The sequence below is a fragment of the Athene cunicularia genome (assembly GCF_003259725.1).
Source record: "Athene cunicularia isolate RWA chromosome 7 unlocalized genomic scaffold, athCun1 chr7_part1, whole genome shotgun sequence".
Taxonomy (NCBI): Eukaryota; Metazoa; Chordata; class Aves; order Strigiformes; family Strigidae; genus Athene; species Athene cunicularia.
Genome location: NW_020799107.1, coordinates 23,307,965 through 23,332,381, shown reverse-complemented (window position 1 = coordinate 23,332,381; position 24,417 = coordinate 23,307,965).

The window sequence follows — 24,417 nt, the reverse complement described above, 5'->3', positions numbered from 1 at the left end:
ATAGGACATGCTTTGGTGCATCACAAAATTGGATTTTTCAGGTTCTTAGTGTGCTTATTCTCTTGCTTGGATCAGGATTTCTAGTGCAGCTATGTCCCTTGTGATATACTACTGTGTCCCTCCTTTCTGATCCCACCACAGAGCATCATGAAAGATGAACTCTGAGAGACTGGCTCTGAGAAGAACAGGGATAAAGAAAGAATCTCACAACTCAGAGTGGTATCATTTAATGTAGAGAAAATAGACTAGCATTTCTGCATTTCTCTAGTTTTGATGTTTCTGTTAAAAAGCTTGGTCTTCTCATGTCATATTTATTTGGAATGGAATAATAAAATTTTAGAATTCTAGGAAGGAATGAAGTTTTCAGTTTGCTTTAAAATTTCATAAAATAAGTAGGAAAAAGACAGGGTTTTGCTGGACACCTGGAACTCTGAAAAATTAGATGTATGCTCTATTTCACTGACTACAATTGGACCGTTTGTGTCCTTCATGTTTCCAAGTATGCTTAAATGTGGTTTTGGATTTAATCCAGGGGTAAATGTCCTTTCTTAAATTTTATAACTGGTAGTGCAGAAATAAGGAAAATCTAGTAAAATGGATTATGGCTGGATGGGGAAAAATGAAGGCAGGGCAACTCTTGTAAAATCTCACAGGAACAGAAACGTTCACCTGAAAGGTTTCATGTTAATGCATGACTCAGATTTCTCTGTTCTCTTCCCGTGGCACAGTAGCTTCCTGAAGTGTTTGGTATTCTGTGTTCAAGGTTTAAGTTTGCTGTTGAGATGTTGGCTTGCAGATTGGCCACTGCAAAGTAGATACAGACTTCTTGCTCTCTAGTGCTGCATTGCAGTTGAAAGCACAGGAGTTTATTTTCAGATAATGCATGCTGGAATCACGTGGGACTTAAGAGAAGTGAGCCTTGTTAATATTGTCATTGACCAAAACATTAGGAAGATACATTGCTAAGAAGTTTTCTTCACAATCCTGTAATGCTTCACCTCAATTTCTCAGGTGTCCAACTTTCAAGGACTCCCTGGGTTGTGGTCAATAAGTCATATTTTCATTCCGCCCATTCTTGTGACAGTGGTGTAGTTTGTAAAGTAGTGCTTGGCTCACAACTTGAAGGCCAAGTAAAACTTTGCATAAGAAAACTCATTCAAGTACCCTGCAAACAGTAAATTGGAGTGGAGTTAAAATATTTCTTCTTGCCGCGTACTGCTCAGAAGGTGTAGCAGTTTTCTGAACGTACAGAGAAATAGAAGTGCTTGCAAAACACCAGAGCAAAACTTAGAAATCTTGCTTTAGAACAATGGAAATGCTCTAGGCCTTTGTGGTCTGGGTTATACTGACAGGATTGCAAGAGTGACCCAAGAACCCTGCTCAGCTGTGACCAGGTGCCTATTTGCCCCTGGGCATGGCCCGCAGAGACCCAGGCCTGCAAAGGCGTTTCACCCGCTGGGGCAGGATAGGTTTCAAGGGAAGTTTTGCAGAGAGCAATATTGGAGAGGAAGCTGTTGAGATGCACAATGAGGCACAGACTAAGAAACCAGTGAGAAAGTGGAATAATCTGCCAGTGTAGAGTTTCAGGAGGAGGCCTGGGCCTGTACAAGGTCAGTGTTGCGCTTCTTTCCTTCTGAGTGGGGCTACCTGGTGGGAAAGGTGGTGGTTTTCAGAAGCAGAAAGCCCCAGGTGACACCAGCCACTGGCAGGGAAGTGTGTTTTGTCTCTTAGTACAGTCCTGTCATACCCTGCAGCGTTTTGGAAATACCCTGTGATCCTGGGATGATGTAGACCTGATAGCTCTCAGATGACACAAGTGGCAGACATTTTAGTTGGAAGGTGTTGTGGAGTGGTGTTTGAGGCATCCTTCAATAGTTGGTTATTTAGTCAAAGCCTCTGACGTTCCTGGAAAATTAATTTTGAACTGCTTTAATCTGACTTGAGTGTGGAGCCATGTTATTGAGTGCATGGAGCTTGTGCAAATGCTGCAAAGTGTTGGTCTTTGGATAACAACATACCGTAACAGTGTGAGTCTGGAAGTGATTTGTCAGGGAAATAAAGTTCATCTAACTATGGGTATCTTATTAAGCATATCCTACATCAGTGCTTAGTGCTGTAACTTTTAATGGGATCTGTGTGAAAGCCAGTGAAGATGGGCCTATAATAGCTAAAAGACCTTCTGGTGCTCAGAAAGCAATGGGGAAAGCTGCTAACTTCCATTTTCTTGTCTTCAGGCTCAAATAGGTTACCAGCCTTAATTTGCAGAAGAATAAAATGTCAAAAGAACTCTGTAGAGTTTTAAAAGCCTTATTCAGAAAGAGGAGAGGAAAGCTGTCACTTCTTTTATGGGGTGTAAGGGAAAGTATATTTGAAATTAAGTCATTTGGAAACTGTGGCCCTTATTAAATGGAAGGTATGAAACTGAGTCAAATCTACAAAGACGTCTCCTAATAGAGACAATTCCACTTAGGTGTGGGAAGCCAAAGAAGGACTAAGCTCAGTATGGTGACGGACCAAAACATGCTTTCTGACAGCTGTAGGGGGCAGTGTGTTAGCGTGTTTGTGTGTTAGTGTTCTGTGTTTGCTCTTTTTTCACTGTAAATGTATGTCAGAGCATGGATAAACCATTTTTATCTCTGCCCACTTTTTGCCCTTGCTGTTGTGAATAAAGGCAGTAGCATTTTGAGAACAGTGCCACCATACTGGCTCTCAAGGAGTAAGGCACAACCTCAGTAACACAGATGTTTTAAGACACAAATGAGTATCTCTTGGTGCTGTAGCTTTGTCCACCCTCTAAAAGATTATTTTCTTTAATCATAAATTGGTAGTTGGAGTTTGTGTGCAAATGAATCTTTGGGGGAATCAAGGAGGCTGGATGCTCATCTGGGTCTGTTCTGCTCTCCATTTTTTCTTTCATCTCTTATCTCAGTAAACCCCCTCAAAACTAAACAAAAAACCCAAACTAAAACAAGCTCCCTGCCTTTCCTCCAGAGCTGCTACATTGGTAACATGGTCACTCGAATCAATACATACCAATGCTGAGCTGAGGACATTGAGGTGGGGAGGCGACATTTGAGTATTTTGTAGAATACTGTAAAATTACCAGCTGCTTTTTGGGTTTGAACTGAATGGCACCTCTGTAGACACTGGCAGTGAATTTGTGATGGCTACAAAACAGGGAGTTCACAAGCTGTGTCCAAAGCTTTGTTCCAGAACCCTATGCTTAAGGTTAACACAAGGCAATTTCCCTCTTTTCGCTGCAGGGTTTGTAAATTTATATTTTACCAAATACAGGAAAATTCTGTTTCTTTTTGACAGCATACTATGCACTTGGCACTCTGACTGTACCTTAATTTTGTCTGCTGCAGAGTCTGTGTTCCTCTTATGAAATGTTTAAATAATAAAATGCATTTTTAATATTTAAATTGTTCAAGCTGTCTTCCTTAATTACTTGGCGGCTAGGGACTTTTTAAATGTTTGCAACAAGTTAGACAAACAGTACATATTTCTTTGCCCACATATCTACTTTTTCTTTTGATTTTTTTTCGTATGAATTTTTCAGAGATTGCAGTGCAAGTATCACAGCCCAAAGAGGCTTCAAATGTATATTGCTGCAAACAGAAACAGCAGAAGCATGGATTTGCAGAGTTTATACCGCTGAATAAGATGGGTGTCAGAAATAATAACGCTAGCTAAGAAGGTATTCTGTTTGCTGCCCCAGGAAAAAGGGAAAATTATGCCTGTGATTAACAAAATGAGCTAGGAGTGGAAATGAAGTGAATTATGGAAGCCTCAGCTGTAATATGAGTTAGTAAGGCACTGAGTTGCATCAGTAGGGAGAGAAGTAGCATAGTTTTTGCAGTATTTATTAGTAAAAAGAAAATTACAAAAATTAAAAGATAAATTACTAGTTTTGGGGAGAATAATTATTGGAATTTGCTTGTTGCAGTGGAAGCTCACTGGGGAATTAAAAGGAGTGATGTCCATGAAATATGTTGTTTGAGTGTTTTTTTCTCTTTTCTTTTTCCTCTTATTCTTTCAGCTCAAATGTCAGGGTGTAATTAGGTTAGGTTTCTTCTGAGAAGTCAGGGTAATCATTGATTTATGTAGTTGTTGCTGCCCTTGGAACCTAAACTGAGTGCTTGTCCTTGCTAACTAATTTGACAGTGGAAGATAGTCACGTTGTGGTATGGAAATATAGAATAATACCTCCCTGGCTTCTAAAGCTGTTTAATTAGGTAAATGGAAAATCAGATAGCTACTAATAATCCTTCCTTTCCTTCATTTTTCATCTAAATCATTATTACAGTAGCTGTAACTCCTTTAGCTTCAGTAGGAGTGCTCATTCCTTAGTGTTTTTATTGGCGCCCCCATGTAAGATGTTTCTGAAGGACCATGTGTGCTGTTTGGAGGAGGAGGTATGTGTAGATCTTCAGTAATACAGTTCAATGTCTGGGCCATAGATGCATCATCACCAGATTTCATAGTGTTTTATGCACATCTTTGACCTCTTGCATCTGCAGCTTTGTCCCAAAGCATGTGGACAAGGTAGTTAATGGAAAGTTGTATCTGATGGCATTGAACCGTGGCTTATTAAAGCAGTGGATGAAAGGAATCCAGGCTGTAAAGTCAGAACAAAAACTTCCACCTTTAATAGGGAAGTTTAAAGAACTGATTTTGTTCCTCTCTAGCAGGTGGGCAGGGAAATACCAGGAAATGTTTAAAAGGGACGGATCTATGGCATTTCCTGTGCCCAACACAACTCACTATTTATTGCCTCTTGAACCTTTTGATTAAAACAATTTGCAACCCTTTTAATGCTTGCTTGTTGAGAGAGACACCACTGGTTATTGGGTTTATCTGTTGTTCCTTGATAGAGCAGAGTGATTTTTCTAGTCAGAAGTTATGGTTTTTCACCCAAATTTCATCCAGGCTACATGGGACAAGAAAATCATCAGCTAATCTTCCAAAATAAAAGGTACATAGAATGTGGAGCAGCACCTTCTTTGTGCTACAGTGGAGGGTGTGTGCTATTTGTCGTCTTTAGATTTGGTCACAGTATAACTGGCATTTATTACTTCCAGATTGGTTTATTACAGCAAACTGCGTCCTAAGCACAGTGAATTGTAGAGTATCTCATATTGGTGTTTCACATGTTTAATTTCCTTCAATCTCAAAGTCCGTTGATGGGACAAGATGTGCTACAGTAAAGCCTTACTCCATTTGTGATTTACTGAGAATATCCTATTCCAAGAAAGCTTAAGGACAATCATCAAAAGATCTACAGAGAATAGAATCAGGTACTTCTTTGTCTGAAAAAGTGTAAGATGGGGTCAAAACTCATCTCACTGATATGGAATTATCAACTTGCAAAATGAAAGGAGATGCAAAGAGGAAACTACTTGTGAAATCCTCAAAGCACAATACTCTATAATTCTAAACTGTTGTAGTGAGTGTCTTGATGCTGTAGTATAAGACACTCTGGAAATAATGAGGGTACAACACAGGACTTACAAAAAACATTAAGTGGATTTTATTGTTGTTAATTTTTAAGCATTTTAAATCATAGTAGCTGACTCTCAATAGATTTTTTTAATGTTCCTTAAATTATATTTAGTGGGTCTTTATTCCAAAGCATTTGAACATGTATCACTTTTGTAATGCTTCTCTTCCTTGATGAAGCATGGTTATGTTATCACTGTACCTTTGTATTATGCTGTTGTCTTTTAACAGGACAATGCCTCAAGAGCAAATGTGAAATTTGAATATACTTGAAAAATAGCTGTTATCTCCCTCTACTCTGGAGGAGAAATCACTCATTTTTAGTGTCCTGAACTATCTCTGTATCTCTGGGCTGTCTCAGAAGCTGTTACAAGTGTTGTCTTGTTGTTTGTGTTAAAAACTTCTTATTTTTAAAGTGTTTTTCAAAGTAGTTTGAATTTTTGTTTGAATTGGTGACAGTCTCCACAGTTAAGATTTAAGGTTTTGGTTTGTGGTTTGATATTGGTGGGTTTTTTTTTTCCTTTTTTCCCAAAATCTAGAGAAAGAAGAGGGGTTTTTTTCTATATATTTTTTATAAATAAATTGTATTGTTATTAGGGAATTGTCAGTGAGGGGAAAATTTTGGTTTCCTGATATGTCACTAACAACTTCTGCCAGTGTTACACAAGTGAGTTGGGTATCTTGCAAAATGAAATTAAGTCTTTTTGAAGACACTTCTTTCTTGGTCATATAGAGAAATTTGAGAAAGCAACTTCTGCCAAACTTAAAAGATTCCAGTATTATATTTGTGATTAAGTCTTCCATGTTGTTGTGCACACACTTCAACTAGAACTAAGCTTCTCTTAAAAAAAAGATGTTTTATTAGGGAACTGCCGTGCATCTTCTCTACTTCCCATTCCTGAATGATGTCTCTTTGCAGTTTCTTTCCCAAAGGCTGGGTGCTTGTTCAGTCAGTCTGGAGCTTTGGGGCTGGAAGGAGAAAGATAAGAGATTTGCTATTTTACTTGCTCTTTATTGCACTGTCCTTGTCAAAGGAGGTTCAGGTTCTCCAGAAGTTGGAAGTCAGGTGGTAAAGGAAAGCTTACATTATTAGTGTTGCTGGTTACTTGTGGTAGAGTTCAGTGCATGCAAGTATCAAGGGTGAAAAGTGTGTTTGAGGAGAAACCACAAGGACTGGTTCTCTTGAATTGTATTTTCTATTCATATATTTTTAACAGAAAACATATGCTCTCTGAATTATGCAGTAGAAAATCTGCTGTCTTGGATGCTCATGTTCTTACTCACGATGACTGTATCAGTAGTGGTTGTGCTTCTATAGTACACTTGCTCAATATTTGCACAAGAGGTCAAGCATGCTTCCAAGGAGCTTAGCTTTTCCCTTCTACAGTAACCAGCTGCTAATGCAAATAATAAATGTTCATGCAGCCTCCCTTTTTAATTCCTGGCAGCTGTAAGCACCCACATTCTGCATTGTTCATTCTTGGCATGTTTAACTACATTATGGCCTGTTCATTTAATCCTAAATAATTCAAAACAGACATTCAGTTAATTCAGAATTGTGCTTTAGTGCAATACAGTGTGCCTGAGGAAGCTGAGGAGGATCTACAGGATCAGTCAACTCAAGAATGTCTCTTCAGATGTCTCTGAACACCAGAAAGAACTTTGAGTGGAAGTAGACCTCCTTGAATGGTCTACAAAGCCATCTTGCATCATGTCTATCGTCCACAACCCAGATGCATTTGGGGAGGTTTTAGTAGTTTGCAGTGGGAGGTTGCCTACTTCGGTTGAGGCTAGTAGCTCAGCAGCTTTGTGGTTCTGAGATGAGTAAGCTGGTGGCTTTCTATTGCCAGTGCAGTTCCTTGTAGAAACCTCTCTTCAGTCTGGCTCACTGTTTTCAGCCTGCAGTGCGGGAGAAAAAAGGGGTAAGAAGTTGCACATGCCATGTCAATTTATGACCTCTTAGAATAACAGAGAATGGAAACAATTCTTGTGAGGGAGGTGAAAGAAGAAGGATAGGTAGCATATGTTTTACTGATAACAGTTTGGAAGCTGCTGCTTGGATATAGAAACTAAAGTTGAGGGGTTTTTCTCTGAGTCAGAGCTTTCAATAAAAACCTTTTTTTAATTAAAAAAACTAACCAAAACTCAGCAAAACCTGATACAACAAAAATCAAGTCTCTAAAATATAATGGTACTTTATTTCACCAGCCTCATTATTGCTTTTCCAAAATTGCTAATGTAAATTAATTTCTCATTTTAAATTCTCTCTCTTGTGAATTCAGTTTTCTTTGCCTGAAACTTTAGGCTGAAGAAAAGTCCTCTACAGCTTCATATTTCCTTTCCAAAGAAAAACCTTTAGACTGTCATGGGGAAAATTTGTAACAAACCTACTGGGTTAGGGTGGTATATCTGTGAATACCACCTTGGAAAACTCTATTTTCTTGGGGAATGAAGGGCAGAACTATTGAAAAACCTCTCTTGAATTTCACCCATGTTGGACTGTGAGGAATTGTTTCTTCCTCTTACTACTACTACCTTTAGGTATGTTAGAACCATAGAATTAAAAGGATCTAATGAAGCATTTATCCATGTAAAAAAGGTTTTACTTTTTTTTTTTTAATTAATTTATTTAAAAAAAAAAAAGAAACAAAACAAACACAACAAACCTTTAAAATTTACATATTCCATCTGATAGTTAAGCCAAGAGGGAAGTATCACTCATTCCTCCTATGTATTTGTGGTGATAGGCTTTTTTTTTTTTTTTTTTTTTTTTTTTTTTGTAGGAATCGCTAAACTGATTGTGCCAGCTTGGTCTGTTCAGTGATACTGCGTTTTAGTGAGAACACCATCTTCAACAGCCACTCCCTTAGAGGTAACATTTCATTATGCTTCATGCTCACACTTTACACTGTAGAGCTCTGTACTTTGCACGAACTGTTAGCTGGGGGCTAATATTAGTAGTGGAAACTAAAACTGTACGTGGACCATGTGAAATTATGGCCTTTATCATTTTAAGTCATCGCATATTAAATGACTGTGAGGAACTGGTTTCAGAATTTTGCAGTAGTGTAGAAGAATAACAACTTCCCTGGAACTTTTCATGTTGGATGAAAAGTAAATTTTAGTTTAGAAACAGCTGCAGGTCTCCATAAAGACTAGTCAGTATAGACCAAGATTTATGTGCTTGCCAGTTAAAATAGAGGTAGGAAAGAACACTAGGGTTGTAAATGTTGTCCTCGTTGTAGAAGCACAACAGATGAAGAGTTGAGTGGGGTCTTCATGACTTCATTTCAGTGTTCAGAGTAGTTAACACCGCACAGAGGTGTAGGAAGCAGCTCTGTAATTGCCTCATTATTGAGCTATGTCAGGCACAAGCACGAACCAGTCCAGCACGTTAGCAGCTGTTGAACTGTACACAGGGCATGGATTACATTACACGCCCTATTGTTCAGTTTAAAATTAACATGCCATAATCCTCATTAAAACATCATATGTGATATTTCATTGTGGTTATTATACAGTTCTCATTAAGGCAAATTGTATTACTGAGTTACATTTAATAATGCAGTGCACTGTAACAGTTGCATATATTTCAATTAGAAATAAGATTATGCCTGTAGGATAATTTAGCATTTTGTTTGAGTCTATAAGAAGTTAAAGTGAAATGTCATAGGGACAAGGCTTTTCTGGCTTTTTTGTTTGTTTCTTTTTAATAGTTGTGGATTAGCTTAGGTCTTTATTCTTTTTCACACATCTTTGCCACCTCATTCACAGTCCTTCAGCTTTGAGGCTGAACTTCTGGGTGAAGGTGGAAATAACCTCAGCAGGACAAGCTCAGAGAGGGGAAAATTAGTCCTGCTCTGACTACCTTTTATCTCTTTGTCTAAGCATACAGAGAAATTCATTTTCACTGCAGCCAATCTCTCTCCTTCTACCAGCTTTAAATTCACCATAGCTCTAGAAATTTAAATTTAGTGGGTCATATTCTTATCTTAGTCAGAGGAACCTTGGGCTTCTTTTTGCTGAGGAAGTGGCTTGATAATTTAGTTGTCGTCATCCCCCCTCCTGAGTATCACCTGGGATTTGATTAAGAACAATTTTCCTCAGTGCTGCTGTCATCAAATGTTGCTGATGTAAAATGTCAGACAGGTTCAATTCTGGTCTTGCTGCTGTTTTCAGCATTCATGCTCAGCTTGGTACTGTTGTGCATTTCAATGTGAATCTGCCACAAAATCCCATATGTGAATTGTCTGTGGAATTTGTACATCAGCATGTTATACATGAACAATTACAGCTGCATAAAATAGAATTCAGGTACATGCTTATGGGTTCAGGTGCTTTTGTTTTTTTCTGCTGTTATGGAAATGCCTTTGTTCTGCAGAATAGCATAATAAAACCTGAATCTAATTCTAGTTTTGGAGACTGAAGCAAAGTGTGTGTGAGCTTGCATTACAGTGGAAATGCAAGTGAATGGTTGCTGCTTGTAAATATGTATTCTTGCTACAGATAGGTCGGCAGTCCTGCTGGCATCCAAATTACAGACCTGTGAGATAGATGTTCAGTACTGTATGAATTGAAGTTGTATTCATAAATCTCCTGTGTTACAAGTAGCATTTGGTGATAAATACAAAAATGAAAAAGTATAACTTCTGCTTTACCCCCATATGCTTTGTGTAGCTGTGCGTATGTAATTAATATATTTATAAGCAAGAACTATTTGAGGTGGGGTCAAGTCTTCCATATTTGCCTGCCATTGGCTATTGTAGGGTAAGGAAAATTCAGTTATCTTTGTGTCTTCTCTCCTTTTCACAATTAGACACTTCCTTGACCAAGGCAGACTTAATTATTTCACTGAATGTTTTCTACTTCTAATGCATTGAGAATATTATGTTCTTCAGGATGATCTATAACTCTCATGGGGCCATAATGCTTTAACAGACAATGTCACCATCTCAATATAGAAGGGCATACTTGTGCTCAGTTACACAAAAGCCCAGGGGCAGTTTTGAAAAACACCAGCTGAAGACTCTGATCAGGTACTTCTGCTGGTTTAATAAGAAGTGTATTTATGGGGAAAAATTAACAAGCTCATCTGGAAAGAAAAGGGTTCTTGATATAATCTCAGACTCTATAATTGCAAACTAGAGGTCATGTCCTTTAGTCCTTACTTACTCAATTTATACCAACAGAGCTAAGTGCAGACTGGGTAGAAAGTAATGGCCAGTTTGGTTCTCTAAGTTACGAATTTAGTCTGCTGAATTAGAAAATGTGAGCAAAAGAATTGGCTTGGGTTTAAATGATACAGCCAGATTTCACTTTGATTTTTGATCAGAGAAAACATGTTCCATGGAAGACTAAGATTCTATAGAAACTGTTTTTGATAAGCAGGAAATCATGACACAAAACTTCCAGACAGCTCTAGAAATGTAGAAAAGTGATCTTAACTTCCAGTTACTAGTATTATACTGTAAGGGAATTGGATACAAAGAAGAAAAAAATTGAAAACTTTGGTATTATTTAATTTATGTGTTGTGCTGAACGATGTGTTTGTAGTATCCCCTGCTGTATCGTTCATAGTTCAGGACTTGTCCTTGTTTGCTTGCTGATCATTTAACAAAAATAAATCCTTCCTAAATATGTCATGTCAGTCTTTTGGCTGAAGTAATTGACATGAGGATGGAAATACTTCAAGCAACACAGCTTGTCTTTGAAGGGGATGTGAAATATATTGATACTTTGTATGTGATCCTCACTGTTAAAAGAAATAACAGCATCATTAGTTAAAATCAGTTAAAGACATATTCAGAAGAAATATCTGTACACTTTACTGTATACTCTTGTTCATTTCTGGCTTCATCCGGCTTGGATGATTCAAGGTCCTGGTTGAAACTGGAAATAAAATACAGAAAAATCCTGTACAATAAAATAATAGAATCCCTTCTATAGCATGAGCTGAGACCAGAAGCTACAGATGTCTACTTTGTTTACATATACATAATTTATTGTTTAACAGAAGAAATTAAAAGCCACAAGTTGTATTTCTCACTGTAGAGGTGAATTGAAATCTGGAAGAAAATGCGACTGCATTTCTGATGACGAATGCCATACATATTTATTCGTCCTCAAAGATTACTTTAAATCAGTATCAGGCTTGTAAAGTTAGCACAGACTTTTACTAATATGAAAATATAAAATCAGTTGTCTTTCAGGTGTGTTTGTGCTTATAAAACTTGCTTAAATGGTAAAAAGTGTTTTGATATGTCACATTCTTCAGACCTTGGGAGTGAGTGACTATAGAAGTTAAGATACCATTTTGATTCTGATAATCTAAGACCAACTAAGCAGAGAAGATTTTCTGTCCTAATTTGTCTGAATACAGGAGTGCTTCAATTTCCTTTCACTAAAACCTTTGTGGCTTTTGGAGGATTAACAGAACTTTAGTGCATCTTTGATAAATTTGATTTTTAGGTCTCATCAGCTGGTACTTTACCTCAGTCTGATTGTGCTCATCTTTCCTCCCTGCAGACATGCATATTATAGAATATTCATTTTAAGATCTTCATCCAGGTCAGGTAGATCTTGGTGGAGAAATGAAAATGTAATCTTTTTTGTTGTTGTTCCTACTGTGATTTTTAGAGAACAGATGCTTGGAGCTGTTTTGATGAAAAAGTTTTCTGCATTGATTAAGTTGGAAAGGAAGGGGATGTAAAAAAAAAAAAAAAAAAAAAAAAATTATTGCATCCAAAGCTATCTTTAGTTTTAAAGAACTCAGTTACAGTCATTCTTTCTCTCATTCAATATATGCCTTTAAACCAATTACTAACTCAATGCCTTGTACATAGGAGACTGAAAATAGGGATAAATTAGAGCTGACGCTGGTCTGCATCCCACCTTCACCTTGGAGGTCCCTAAGCAGGTAATTAAACCAGCTCTGTGATTACTTTGCCCAACAGCTGGATGAGAAGAGCTCCAGAGTGGTGAAGATACGAAAGTGTTTTCAGGACTGAGCCCTTAAAGTCTGATTATTCTTCTAACGTTGATACTGGAAAGCAAGAGTTATTAGACTATGATGCTTCAGATTTGTTCATTGGACTGATGACAGCGTCAGAGGCTGGTCAGTGGAGACTCGGACTGAGAGCAGTAGCTACCTTTAGGTGCTCTGAATTGAGGAAAACCCTTGCTGACCCACAGATACATGAAGATCAGCCCTCTCAAACCCCTGTTTGCTCAGCTTGGTGCTAAGCCTCTCTGCAGACAGGAAACAAGTTTGTGTAAGCTTTAACCCTTCCATATAGGAATGCCTCTTAGAAACTGTCTTTATACTTTTTCAGCCAACTACAAGATCTGGGCAAAGGTGAGGGTTGAAACTGCTTTTCTCTTATATTTTCTACTCAACTACGTATTTTCCAACATCAGCAAAGAGGAGTGGTCTGTTATAAAAACTCCCGAGGATGATGCCATAGTTCATTCACCCTACAGAGTTTATTACACTGGCTTTGATTTTTGTCTTGTGCACTGAGTGACCCAGGAGCCCCGATGTAGCCAGTGACCCTAGGACCCTGTCATGAAAGATTTCAGATTCAAGAGTTTCTAACCAGCATTTCACAAACATCATTCATTCTGGCACTTCTGGGACTTTGTGACCTTTTGTTTATTTAAAAAAAATGCACTGGCTGTTGATTATAGCACCTTTAAATAGCTCTAAATGTGTTCCCAAATTTACTTACTTCTATAGCAATGAATCGTTTTAAAGTGCTCTCCAGTGAAAGCTCACTGCTTGCAGTCCATGTGTGTTTTGATTGCTATCATTATCTGTGCGAAGCTCTATTCCGCCACTCAGTGTTCACTATGGAAATATTCACTGCTGTGTTGACAGTGATTAAGTACATTTAATTCCAGCTCAGACCTGGGGTTTTGTTTTGTGCAGTGAAACTGTCTTTAAAAGATATGAAATAAGGTAACTACCCCAGTGTGCAGATTTAAATCAACTGCTATGTTGCTTCATTCTTTATTTTTATTTTTTTTTTCTTCCTTAAGTCTTTGTTCAGTTTTGTCTTAAGTGAAAACAAGCTTTAAAATTAAGATCCCTGTTACTTGTTAGCAGAAATATCTGTGGAGGCAAATACATTTTATGCTAGCTGGAGTTACAGAACTTTACTGAAAGAAAAGATATTCCAAAATATGACATTGTGCACAGCCCTGTAGAAGAATTTTCTGACATAGTGTCTTCAATGCATGATCATGGTAACAGTGCTGCTTCTGCTGTGGTTTTCACCCAGTCATGTGATTTGAAGAATAAAGTCTTCCAGAAAAATGTTAACCAGGGTAACTGACCTTTGAAGCATTTATATTTCTAAAAGTGAGTAAAAATAGTAATGGAAGGGAGTAACAAAGCTAAAGAAAAACATTGTATAGTATGCTCTTAGGAGGGCATGTGTCGTCTGTCCCCCCGCTGCCCTGCCCCATTTTGGGCTGGACTGGAATGTCTTCCATTGCATTTCAACTTAAAATTAAATATTCACAAGGCAATAAGATGACCTCTAATGAAAGAAAACTTAATAAAGATGTAGATTTTGATAGGCTTAGTTGTAGGGCAATGAAGGTCAAATATCCGCTTTCTGAGCCATCTCTTATGGAAGCAAGTCAGAAGGGTACCCCAGGATGTGGGAATCTGATTATAACCAGTAACACTTGTAGTCAGAACTCCCCTAGTCATGGTGAGGTCAATAGTAAGACTCGAGATGATAATACATATTACGCTGAGTGATCAAATATGTTTGCACATACTAGTTACTAATTCATGGCTTTTCCTTAGAGTTTTGTCTGGTGAGTTTGTCCTTGCATGTGAATCACATCCTTCACCAAGACATGCTTGCTCAGCCTCAAAGAACTGAAAGAAGTTTGGATGCTGGAGAGAAGAGGTTTATTTTTCTCTCAGGAGCTGTATTCATTGGGAATTCAACATGTCCACAGTTTCCGAATAGTAGCAGCTATATGGTTTCTATTTCTACCATTGCTTGAAATACTTTTGGGATGAACCTGAATGATCTGTGTTGTTCACATTCCCTGAAGCATCACTTTTCTTGGGCCTACCCAAATGTAAATATCTATAAAACTGAGCCTGACATCTCCTCTACAGTTATTACTAATTTTTCCCATCATACTGTAAGTATGATGTGCTCTGTGTAGGCAGGACTGTGCTGTGTTTTACTATGTGCTATGCATCATCCCTGCATGAACTGATAATCACAATGAAGTAGCAATTAGGGATGTCTGGTTTTGAGACACTATCACAAAGCACATGAAAATGGGTCTTATTTGCTTCCAGTTGAGGCTTATTTTAGGAACAGAACTGATTTCTGCATGGGGAAAACATGCTCTTTACTCAGCTGGTGTCTGTTCTTAATGCATGGGCTACCCATAAGCCTGGGCTCCAGGAAGGTACAGGACCTTGAGACTCTCCTGCCTCTTCCCATAACACCTAATTGTTCTCCCTAGCACTTAGAGGGTTTCCAATAGATCTTCTTCAGCCCTAAACATGTAGGGAAAATAACATTAAAATAATCAAAATGAGATCTTATGAAAGGGGGGAGGTGATACTTATTTACAAAATGTTTATGCATGTTAATTTTAAGTGTTCATACTTCTGCACCCATAGATTTAGTTCTCTTACATCTGTGTACTTGCAAGCGCTAAGATAAGCATATCCCATTTCACTGGTTGCAGAGAATAATGGACATCAGCTGATAACTCCTCATCATGTCTGAGAGGTGCCTCTTGATAGTTGTAAATACCTACTTTCTGAAGAGGTCCTTTATGGTCTAGGAGTCATCAGCTCTTGCAGAGTGGTCTTTTGCCTCAGGACTTGACTGACTACAGCTTCTGTAAATCTTCACCTGGGTTGCTCTCTCGTTTGTTTTTTTTTTTACCCATTTAGAATATGGAAAAGCTCTGGCCGACTTTTGGTTAACAAGAAAAGGGTATACATGACGCTACAACCTTTTTGCCATTCTCCTGCTGGGAGGACACAGGGTCTTCTGCTGACAAGCCATCATGCTGTGGTCTCAAGAGTGCCATAAACAATAAGTTCCTCTGTTAGGGTTCTAGTCCACTGCTTAAACCAGCGTCTTGAGAATGGGTTCCTTCATTTTCAGTTAAGTGTTTTTCCTTTTATGCTGCTTTCTGATGCTTCACACACATTTCCATTCATACTTCATTCACACCAACTTCTAGATAATATTTATTTTACAAAGATTTATGGTCATTGGGTAAAACTTAGAAGAAACTCAACGAAACACAAAGAAACCCATACATGCTTTGGCTGCGCATGCAGTAAGTTATTGCTTCTGAAAATTCCTTTTGACTGCTACAGCTTTCTATTGATAGCATAAAAATCCTTAAATTCAATGTGCTACATTAAAATGCAAACTGATAAGGCAAACCCAGTTACTTTCTTCCCTGTGCTAAGCTGTGTTAAACTATGTTGGTTGAAAGGGAAGACATTGCTATAAAATTACCCTTAAGAGTTTATTGCTAGCGGTACGGTAACATGTAGAATTGAGGCTGTAGCTGCACAGGCAAGAGTCATCTAGGACTTCTGTCTTAATTTGCACCACATAAGATCTTGACAACTGTATTGGTATTCGTTTTGTTTGCAAAAATTACTCCTGAAGAAAAGATTTCTTGTTTAAGTCCCTGTGTGCAACTTGACCTTAGGACCCAATAGCTGAAATAGGCAGAGCAATTAAGAATAACAGGATTCTTGACAGGGAAAGGTGGTGGTGGAATAGATGCCGTGATGATGTTAAACATTTTTAAACTGTTTTAATTTAAAATTGAAGGTAGAAACTTGTATGGCTTCTACAGGTAGTTTTACAGGGCTTGTATAATACTTGGGGCTATGTGCAATTTGCTGGCAGTGATGGATGATTGATTTTGTGCTAAAAGAAAGTGGATGGTTGCATTTGTATGAGTTCAAAAATCCAGAAGTTAGGTACATGGAGAGAAAACATTACGATGAAAAATTGCATTTTGGAAAAGACAAAATAAAGTGGAGGGTGTGTTTAATTAATAATTAGTTCCTGTTTTTTTTTTTTTTTTTTTTTTTTTTTAAATTTCAGTTCTCTGCAAAAGGTACATGGAATAAAAATTTGCTGTCTTCTCCTACATCTTGTTATTTCAGTGTCAGTAAACAACGCATTTCTATTTGAAATAGTCAATAAGAAAGAAATAAGGAAGATTAATGACCTAGAGTATTTGTGGAGTAGAAGAGTATTATGTTTGTAGGCTCTGGTTTTGTCAGGTGAATAGGTGTTTGCAACTTGATGATGCTCAATCAAAGGGCAAAGCAGATTTTTCAGTTATTTGAAATATTCTAAAATGTGGGTTTCTTTCCTGGTTCTATTGGCATGTTGATTTTGTTCTTTTTAATTGCTTTAGGTCTTTTAGGAGTCAGGTTTTAGTCTTTTCCTAATCTGCTTCCTTAATTTCTTTTCTCCATCATATTCCTTACAGAAAAGTGAGATGAATTTGAGGAAAAAAATCTTACTTGTGAAAAGCAGATGATCAATGCACTTCATGCTGGGAGAGAATATTTTTTCTTTTTTCAAAGTGAAAGTTGTTGGGCTTTTTTTTGTTTGTTTTCTTTTTTTACCCTTTTTTTTTTTTTAAGTGGGAAAATAATCTAGACATTGTTGCACTTCTAATGCAATTATCTGACCATTTTGTTGGCCATAAAGTTCTGGATTTGTCAGTCCTGTCCATGGAGCGCTGAGAAGTCATTGCTTAACTTCTCCTCATCACTGGCCTCCGTATCTACAGTTCTCTGATCTGTTATATGCCCTGTGGAAGTGTTTCTGAAGGAAGCAGGTTGCTTTGTAGACAGCTTTTTCTCTATCTGACTATCTCTTTACTGCTTGTTCTCTGGCCTGTGAGACTTGGAGAGAACCAATGCTCTGTGGGTTAGTAATGGGATAATACTCTGAAAAAGTACTATCCTGGTGTGTTACAGTCAGCGTAAAGAGTCTCAGGTCTCAAGTCGGGTCATTCATCTTTTTAAAAAAACCTAACCTTCAACTGGAGCCCATTTTTCATTGCATTTCCCCCTTTACCTGCCTTTCTATTGATGCTGGCAGATAGCACCACTCTCCATGCTTGGTTGTAGATCTCCTCCTTCCAGAGTTGCATGATATTCAAGAATAAAACTTGCTGGCTTTGGTAGGGAAGAACTGATGTAGCTTAGCAATGGTTTCAGCTTTTGTGTGGTATCAGTACCAAGGCTTCTTGTTTGTTTTTGTTTTTCTCTCCCTAAAATAGCAACCAAATATAATATCAGCTTAACTTTAATATTAAAAATCTTTAACTTCATGTCCCCTTTTCCTGGTTGTTTATCAGCAGTAGTCCGGAGTCCACAATGCAAGTGACTGTCAGTGTTTGGAGATCTTGACCAATATGGATTGTATCAAAGAGGTGTAATGAGGTTCATAGAGATGCGGATTTGCTCTTCCCATGAAAAATGTAAAGAGCTGAATCATGCACAGGAGCATGTGTTGAGTTGGTTGGGTTTTTTTTTTCCCTTGTCATTTTATCAGCACAGCTTTACTTTCGCTCATTTACATAGCAATGCCATTCAGTAGCTTGGAGGGATCTTTAAATAACACCTTTGTTAGGGTTCTTATGAAGGAAAAGTGCAGGAAGGAACATTTTCAGAATTGCCTTTGGGAGCTGGATATAGTCAGTGCTGACCCTGCAAATGTTCGGAGATGAAAATAATGGTTGGATTACAGTAATTCATGGTGCAGGAAGGAAGCACAAGATTGCACATTAAAAAAAAAAAGTTCCTCATGCATTTTAAAAAACATGCCATGACTTCATTCTTTTTCTTTTTTTTGTGTGTAATTTACTCCTCTCTTAAAAAAAACCAAAACAACAACAAAAAAACCCCAAACAAACAACAGACCTATACTCATTAAACAATTGAAAAAATCAAAAGAACCCCACCCCAAAACCAAAAAATCCCCAAACATCAAATAAGTTTTCTGGCACTTTATCTAACATGAGTCTGTTGTGTTTGATGGCAGAATGGCTATGCACAGTTATAGATCCAGAGTTATGCTGGGGGTTCAACAAAGTAATGTAACAGACCCCTCAAGCCTCAGAAATGTATAGATCTAGATATGGAGTGAGACTGTGAGATGCATTACTAGGAGTTTCTTTCTGTACCACACACAACTAATAGCCTGGTGGGACTAATCCCAAGTATGAATGAATCCTCTGGGGTTTGTATTCATGTCTTTTGAATTGGTAATGAAATGATGCCTGCAGTGAAATGCCTTGGTGGAAAAAGTCAGTGACAGCATTTGATGCATCTAGTTGAGCAAATCAGAGACCTGTGGTTATCTTCCTTTTGCATGTTGATGAAATCATCTGCAAAATCATGAAGAAATAGCTTAAATTTACTTAGGATGTTAGGTGATGGCCCATTTTCTAGCAAGTATAGCAAAAAACAAGGAGTGAAACAGGATTGAAGATACAGCAAATGAGCTGTGGATTGGAGCATGTCGTCATGGAAGGAGAGGTCTCTTACTGCACTGCAATGTCACATTGTAGAGGCACGTCTGGAGGTCCCAAAAGTGGTGATGTCGTGGGCTTCTCCATCACTGATAGCTGATTGCCAGTGGCAGCAAAGGTAGGCAGCATAGGTACCTTCCTGTACAGCACCATGCAAGGTGCTTCCACTGCTGCTTTCCAAAAGGAAGAAAGGGATGAGCCAGAAGCAGTAGTGACAGATCTTTCTTCAGGCTTGGGAAGGCTTCGGCTTCTCTGAGAAGCTTTCACTGTGAAGCCAGCTGTTCCCTGATCCCTTTTGGAAGAAGAGAGGAAGGAGCTCTTGGGCAGGACCTGCTCTGTAGGCTGTGTCTCACCAGACAGCCTGCTTGAGGTGTGGCTGGACCATAAAGAGCTTCAGGACATGATGTAAATGATCTTTGGGTTCTAGACGATGGTGGGAGCTGTGGTTTAATGCAAAAAAGGGATGAAGGCTGTTGACTGTAAATATTAATAGCCTTCAAGAACAGAAAGAAACATCTTCAAGTATAAAAGATAATTAGTAATAAGAAATTAGTAAGAGTTAGAAATGACCCGGTCCTGGAGAACTTGTAAGAACAATGCAAATAATATTGCTTGCTAAATTTCATCAAAAAAGCAGCGTGTCATGTTTAAAAATCAAACTTCATATTGGAGTGCCATATTGTTCTAGGTCTGGACTAAAAATAGATTCCAGTCCATAGTTTGTTCAAGTCAGATGATGAAATGAGAAATGTAACCTTTACTTGCATCAAACATGTAAATGGCAGGACCATTAACGAGCTGCATGAAAATAATTCAGGTTTCCAGTTAAGTTCTTAAAATGAGAAATTAAAAGAACATTTTTATATGGAAATGTTTGTTTAAAATACGTTCCACAAGTGGAAAATCCTTCTAGAAAATCCATGGAATTTAAGTACGCATATATTCAGGTCTCTTCCCCCAGGAGGGGAATATCTATCTGCATACTGAAGTTGGTTAGAACAAATATACTGCGATACTTCTCCCTCTCAGTTGTTGGTTGGACTTTTCTCAATACCCAGTCTGTTGAATTATAGAGAGAAAAGTACAGCTTATTTCACATGACAAGTTGATAGGAACGTGTAACAATATTTGAGTTTTTTTAAACCTTAGTTATCAAGGGTATATGTAAAAAAGAAAATCATGGAATGTATTGGGAAAGAATGACTGATTTGCAAGATTGAAAATGAACTAGTTCTATGATTTTAGAACTGTTTTTATTTTGAAAACTTTTCCACTTGTCCAAATTACCCATATTTTTATGAGGTATTTGTTGAGCTATGGAATGGTACTTAAAGGAAGAATTTAAAACCAAAACTGTTTACTAGTGGTTAAACAATAATGTAAAATATGAAAGCAGGACTCGGAAATCTAGTCCCTATTAGCTTGATCAAAATGCACTTTTACTTACTGAGGTCTCTGCTATTAAGAGGAGTGTTATGATAGTAAACATTGCCAGAAATCCGTTTGGACTGTATAAGGTGTGAAAAGCTTAATTATGAATGAGTAAGCACACTCTGGCTGGCATGGAAATACAGCAGCTAATTTTGCACCTGTCATATTTTCATGCTGCAGTTGCTTGGCTTATTAGCTATTACTTTTCCTGTAGCTCCAAAATCCAACTTCCTCCCTCTATGCTTCCAAAAATAATAAAGTTGTGCTTTCAGTAAGGGACACTGCACAAATTCTTCCCTGTGGAAATTGGGGGTGTGTGCAAGACTGTTGACTTTTTTCTGGAAAATGTACCTTGTTTGAACACAGGTAACTCACCTTTTGACTCTATCCTTGTCCCATTGAAACTAAAGGTTTTCAGATGACATAATTCAGAGGGTTGCAAAGTAAACAAACCTTCCAAAGTACTCGAATGTATAGCAAGTTTTCTGAAGTGCTGCCTTCCCTCCAACTCTAGCTCAGGAGTCCTGACCTGTATGATTTCTAAGGAAAAACTTTTTGAGAGCAGACTTAGTTGCACTGATGAGGATGGTCCTGTGCAGAACCAGTGGCTTGGCCATATGGAATACACAATGGAATCTGAATCAAAAGTCTAGCCATAGATTGGCACTATACCTCTCCATTGGGTCTGTAAGGCAGAGTTTGGGTACAAGCTTGCAGAGGGAAAGACCTAATGCCTCCTCCAATTGGAAAAAATAAAATATTTTGGCTTCATAATGTAACAAAAGAGATTTCTCCTTTGGAAGAAATATAAGTAGTTGGATATGAACTGTCAAGTAGATAGGCATTCTTGAGACAAACCTGACCACCTGTAATTTTGACAGGTGGAACTAATCTAATTGATATCTGAGATGCTGTTAAAGCTTACAAAAGATTTTATTTTCAGGGCTTAATTAATTGTCTGCCTTGTTTTACTACATTAACAGTATGAGTCAAGTTTCAAAAGGTTGCCAGTGACATAAATTACTATGAAGCTAAGAGTGTGTACAGTGACAGTGTGTATTTAAAAAAAAAAAAAAAAAAAAAAAAAAAAAAAAAAAAAAAAAAGTTTTCCAGGAAATGAAAGAAAAGAGGCTTTGACACATATGGAAATGTCATGAATTTATGGAAAACTTGAAACAAGGAAACTTAATGAGTAGCTTTGCTTTTTAGAAAGTAAAAATGTTTCTAAGTATGAAAGTTGTCCAATATTGTACGTCTATTGTGTAGTGATGAAACTTCCCACATGAAGTCTTACTCAATTTGAACTTTGCGGACCAGTCATGTGAGAACACGTTTTCTTCTAATATTGATTGAATTTGATATTTAGGGAGGTAGCAGAGAGCTGGCAGATTGGGCCAGTGGTAGGGGACAACACTAAATAACAAGATTCTGTTGAATGATTCGCATATGGCTTAGGGCATCTCCACAAGGTCTTATTCGAGTCAGTAAAGCTATATGATAGCACAAGTTGGGCATCGTGATTATTCTTACAGGATTAATGTCATAGCTCTGAATTCAAAGTGCTTTGCAGCTACCCATATGTGCCCTGCACATACTGCTTGGTAGGCAGGTCTAGTGATGGGGAAAGGCAGTGCTATTTAATACATTTTTCCCCTGTGAATTTTCTTGATTCTACAATCTGTTAATAAAATTAAAAAGAGTATTTTCAAGCTAATTGTCATTAAATCTTTCAAATTTCAGAGAAGAGGCTCTGAGTCTTCAGCAGATGGTTGGAAATGAAATGCACATTGGGGGGAACAGAGGGTCTGCCAAATCTGGACCTTGGACAGAACTAGTCAAATAAACAGAAGTGATACACAGCAGGGATGGTTTGGAATAGGCGCTATTATGGACAGAAAGCTTCAGGCTGTGAATGACCTAATCAAGCTAAGCTCCAGACATGTACCTAAATTAGCTTCCACTCTACCATTCTCATAGCACTCCATTTTGCTTCATTCAAATAATATACTAACAGATCTGAGCTCTTTTAAAAGTGGAAGGTTATAACTGTTCTGGCTTGTCCTCTTCTCATTGTGTTTGTCCTATTCAACTCTTCTAATGCTTGTATTCTTAATTTTCTTCTTTAGATTCCCTGTCCGTTTCCCAGACTCAATTCTAGTGCTTTTCATGCACTTGATGAATTTCAAATGACTTGTTCTTGTGGTTCTATGAGAACAAGAAGAAAGAGTAATGGGAGTAGAGCTGCTTGGTGTTGGGGGCTGCGGAGGGCAGTTCAGTTCCCACTTGTCCAGAAGGATTTCTGTGCAACCTTGTCTCCTGTCTCATTTCCATGTATGCAATGCAGAGTTAAAGTAACATGCCCTGCCAGATAAAGGGAAGGCATGCTTTACTTTATATAAAGCACCATTCTGAAGTGGTCTCTTGCTGCATGCCTTCCTACCCTGCATGGTCCGTACTTCAGTTAGGATTGCTGTATGTTAATACTTGAATAACAAACAAGCTTGGACGCTTCAGTTCATTTAACTAGTCTTGGCATGATTTCATATGTGTTGCCCACAGACATTACTGTGTGTAGTTCTGCTAGGACAGCTGTCTTCAGAGAGTATCTGTGAATGTCACAGGGGCATGGACTTATCCTGAAAACACTTGTGAAGACAAGAAACAAAAATTAAATAACACGACTCATCATATTTAAGCATTAACCAGGGCAGTGACAAAATGCTACAAGCAGCTAAGTAGCATCCTGTTGGTGACCAACATTCAAAGAATGGTTCAGTGTGAAATTCTGTATGGCAACAGCTTCTCTGTCACCGTGCTGTGAATTTGATTAGCAAACTGCCTAGCTTTATTTTAAAAATTAAGATTACATATGGTCATATAAACCTTTCTCACTCAATACTTCGTATTCTTAAAAGATATAGTGTCATGGCCTTTGAATTAGTCTCTGGCTTTATACCAATAGACGTGAACTTTCAAAATCTTTTTGTGAAAATTAGATTACCTTTGAGAGTGAGAGAGGCTATTTGGGGGGTTTAATGTGAGTACATAAAAAGTCACTTGGATTTATGAGGAATTATTGCTTAGGAATTGAAGGGGACAAGAGTTAGTCTGGTGTACTAGGTGCTGGTTCACATTGCTTGAGGTGATATTCCTAGGTTCTGGGACAACATTATCACATTTTTGGCATGAATTCAGTGTTTGACACAGTGATATGCAAGGGATCATATAATATTCCTTTAACATTCTGGTTTCACGTGTCTATAGTTGAAATGATTTACTGGGATTCTAATTCCCTTTGCAATTAGTAGGCATGCTCTGAGCCCACTGGGTTTTATTCAGAGCCCATTGAAGCTAATGGAGGGGAAAAAAAAAAAAATCCCTTTGACTTCATTTGGCATTGGCTCAAGCTCTTTGTGGCTGAAGCTGATGGCTTCATCAAAATCCACTTAACCTTCCAGGGATGAGTGTGTGACAGGGATTGCTTAGGTCATTCTGGAGCTTCATGGGTTTGCTGGGAGGGGCTTGACCACTTTCCCTCATTCTCTTTATTACCAATCTAAGTGAAAGGAGCAATCTGAGGAGTAGCAAAAGGCAGTGTGAAATCTGTGATATTCTGTATGGTGTCTCACTATGTGGTCCAACCTTTGCATCTTTAGGGTAACACAGGAGTTTTGTTTTTTTTTTTTTTTAATTTTGAAGGTCCCTAAGCTTAAAAAACAATCACACGCACACACACACACACGCGCGCGCGCGCACACACACACACACACACACACTCCCTTATTCAAGCATATTCCTGATTCTTTCCATATTTTAGATGTATCTCCAATGAACAAACTTACTCAAATAAACACCTAAATATAAGCAATTACGTAGTGTGCTGGTTTGGAGCTGATTTCCCCCCCCCCCCACCCC